At 38.2% G+C, this 4,020-nt stretch overlaps 1 protein-coding gene across 2 annotated transcripts in view; it reads right to left on the bottom strand.

Annotated features, from left to right (window-relative positions):
• nrg2b (neuregulin 2b) overlaps nt 1–4,020 on the bottom strand; it is a 58,815-nt gene that overhangs the window by 52,375 nt on the left and 2,420 nt on the right. The window lies entirely within an intron of this gene.

Raw genomic sequence — 4,020 nt, 5'->3', positions numbered from 1 at the left:
GGGGGGGGGGGGTGTAAAGAACTGAGGTATGCACCACTAGATACAGTGACAGGAGCATGTTTAGGCATCAGATAATGCTATTTTAGGATGAAACTGTCAATGCATCTCAAAAGGAATACCAAAAGCAATGATCAGAGAAGACCTACAGTACATTAGGCTCGAGACTGCCTGGGGGTGTAAGACAGGATTGGTTTTGAACTTTTTAAGTTGGGGAATGTGAGCCATCCACACACCTCACCGAGTGAAACGGAAAGAAAGTGGTGAGGGGAAGGCGGTGAAGGCCAGTTGAACTCAGCGGAGACAGAGACCTACATGTTGCTCAGGACAAAACAAAACCCAGAATCCCTATCAATAACTCAACGCCTGTAGCAATGAGTTCTGGATTAGTTTGTACTCCATTCTTTCACATCAGAGGTTGCAGCCAGTTCTACAGAGTCTGATCTGCCTCATCAAGATGGATCCTGTGTTTTGGGTCAGATGTGTGAGATGGGGGGTGTAGTGGAGCAAGGGGAGAGGTTACTGGATTAGCCATGGTACAACATAGTAAGCAGAGGTGTCAAAAGGTATTTGCATTCAATACTCAGGAAGAAGTATGGACACTAGGGTTTTAAAAAGACTTCTGTAGAAGTTGAAGTATCAACTTAAGCATTTAAAGTCCAAAAGTTTTAATCTAAGGGGGAAAAATTGCTGTTAAGGACAAAAGCTTAGGCCGCTAAAAACATTTTTCTAAAGGCCAGAATGATGCTATAATAAAATGTTAATGTAGCCTCTATAGGAAGGTAAATGTACATCCAAGCTCAGCTGTAGGATTCTGGGAAAGCAACAGAGTCACTCTATCCGGATCCCATCTATCTGGATAGGGTTTTTATTTTTTCTGAACGAACCCAAGCCGGAATGAAAACAAGCCGAACTGAAATAGGAGTAATGAGGCTATTTTTAAAATGTAAGGAGTAGAAGTACAAAATCTGCTGTAAATTAATTACTCCGGTAAAGTATAGATACCCAACATTTCAACTTTAGTAAGGTCACAAAGTATTTGTACTTGACACTTCTGATAAGAAGACAGTAATCACAGTAAGAGAGACACCTGATGTCTCTTGCCTTTAAATCAATACCGCAAATTTAAAATATACAGTAAAACACTGTTTGGCCTCTGTTTTTTCCAATGTCTCATTATTTCTCAAGGGGCGAGGGGTCTGTGCATCAAACTTTGGCACTCTGTGACTTACAATTTAAGGTTTTGATATATATATAAATATATATATATATATATATACATATATGTACATATTTAGATTTAGACTTAGACTTCTCTTTTTAATCCTTTTGGGATGACTCCCGCAAGGAAAATTTCCAGCATCCGTTTTTGCAAGAAAGGAAAAATTACAGTATATACATGTATATGTAAATATGTATGTATATAGTACAGGCCAAAGGTTTGGACCCACCTTCTGATTCAATGCGTTTTCTTTATTTTCATGACTATTTACTGTGTAGATTATCACTGAAGGCATTACACTATGAATGAACACATGTGAAATTATGTACTTTACAAAAAAGTGTGAAATAACTGAAAACATGTCTTAAATTGTAGTTTCTTCAAAGTACCCACCCTTTGCTTTTTTTGATAGCGCTGCAAACCCTTGGGGTTCTCTCAATGAGCTTCACCTGAAACGGTTTTCACTTCACAGGTGGGGCTTGTCAGGGTTAATTAGTGGACCTTCTTGCCTTATTAGGGGGATTGAGACCATCAGTTGTGTTGTGCAGAAGTCAGGTTGATACACAGCCGACGGCCCTATTAGACAACTGTTAGAATTCATCTTATGGCAAGAACCAATCAGCTAAGTAAAGAGAAACAAGTGGCCATCATTACTTAAATAAATGATGGTCAGTCAATATAGGACAATTGCAAAAACTTTGAATGTGTCCCCAAGTGCAGTTGTAAAAACCATCAAGCGCGACATGCATCGTCAATAAAAAAAAAAAAAATGTTCTTCCTTAAAATACACACATTATCTCATACCCTTCACCATACCTAGAGATTTGCATTTACATAAAATCATATTTCACTGCAAATCAAACCAGCTATTAGGCTGACTGAAATAACACCATGCCAATCTCTTGGTATGGTGGAGGGCATGCGGATGTTAATTCCAAAGACCAATGGAACTTTATCAGGATGTATAGAATCCTGATCCATGAAATAATTGGCTTTAATAATAAAAATCTGCCTGCTTCTATGGGAATTTAACATAGGGGGGTGTATACTTATGCCCCCTGTATTTTAAGGAAGTACATTTATTTATTCACGATACATTATTCATTCATGATTCAATGAAGGCATAATATCAATTTCCAAAATATATTTGTAATCCTCTTTTTAGTCAATTTTAGCATGGGTGTGTAAATGTATGCTATGCACTGTAATGCAATGTTGAAAGACGTCTTCATATCTTTTACTAAAGTAGAAGTAGTAACACCTATGGAACAGGATTAGAGCCACAAGTTAAAAATGTATTTAAATTTGGACTTTTTCTCAGAATTCTGACTTTAAACTTAGAACTCAAATACATTTTTCACATGTGGCCCTAATGCTCTTCCATACTCACCATACAGCAAAGACACTCAAGTAAAAGTCTTGCATTTAAAATAGGTAAAAGTACAAGTGAACTCATTGGACATTAAGATGTTTTGAGCATTGAAGTCGACACATGAAGCTGAATTTGTACTGCAAAGAGAGGTATAATGTTAAAATTATTATTAATACTATTATATTATTAATACTATTGTTAAACTACATCCCAACTCAACTTCACCATAGCAGACCTGTCTGAAGAGATGGAGTACAAACTAATTCTATAAAGCATTCAGTGTAGATGCAAATAATATTAAAAAGTGATAGACTGTGGTTGAAGTGTTCCTTTAACCTCGTGACTAAATCCGGGCTTGGATTTTTGGATTTTGGATTTCTGCGATAAGGTTTGGCGCATGAACATTTCCAACCCTAGGTAAGAAAGAGACGGGACCATAGGATGAAACATTTGTGTTCTTGTGATTCTTTGGACATTTGGAGGCTACTGGTTGCCACAGTGTCTAATTAGGTTGTCTTTGTCCCTGTATTTGTGGCTGTGTGTGTGTGTGTGGCTGTGTGTGTGTGTGTGTGTGCGTGCATGGGGTGAATCAGCTCATAAGTGGGTTTCTCCTCTCCTGAGCTTATCCCTGCTTGTGTTTTTAGACAGAAGCATTATTGCAACAGCACTGTCATAAATAAATGACTTGGTAATTTTAGCACAGAGGTAAAAATAGAACATCACGTTGTTCGCTCAAGTGCTGGATGAACCCTTTGTTAAGACATCCGAGTTACGTCAAATTAGGATTTAACACTTTGTGGACTCTGGATCGGAAGAACTTAAAGATGGGAAACAGGTTTTCGTACAGTATAAACACATTGTTTCAAAGCTTTTGTCCCCACATTCACATAACAAAGATGATGAACCCCAAAACGTGTACAGTGTTAATGTGACATGTGGGACACTTTAAGACACGTTAAGATCTTATGGCCTTAGATTAGCAGGAGAAATGACTTCCTGTCTGTGTACTTTTACCACGTTGGCCCCAGAACAAGCAGATGCTTTAACACAGGGGTGTATGGTAGGTGGTGATGGTGCAGGGATATGGCGCATGCCTTTGATGTGCAAGACCTGGGTTCGATTCCCACTGCGATACATCAACCAATGTGTCCCTGAATGAGACCCTTAACCCCCGTAGTTGCTCAGGAGGCATGCAACCCTTGACATGCATGGCAATTGTAAGCTAAATGACAGGTTGTGTAAAAGCATAACATTTAAATACAGATTTTTTGTAAGTTAATATAGTTAAAGGAGGTGACATTTGCAAATAGCAGATTTAATAAAATTCACACTGTTTATGAGCTCATTTGAAGTGCTACATGAGCCGAGGAGCTGACCCGGATTCTGGACCTTTTCTTTTACTTTTGTTAAGAAAATGGGTCAAATTACA

This window comes from Etheostoma cragini, chromosome 10, assembly GCF_013103735.1.
Source record: "Etheostoma cragini isolate CJK2018 chromosome 10, CSU_Ecrag_1.0, whole genome shotgun sequence".
NCBI classification, from domain to species: domain Eukaryota; kingdom Metazoa; phylum Chordata; class Actinopteri; order Perciformes; family Percidae; genus Etheostoma; species Etheostoma cragini.
Note: the sequence above shows the minus strand (reverse complement) of the source record. Positions and strands in the feature narration are given on the sequence as shown.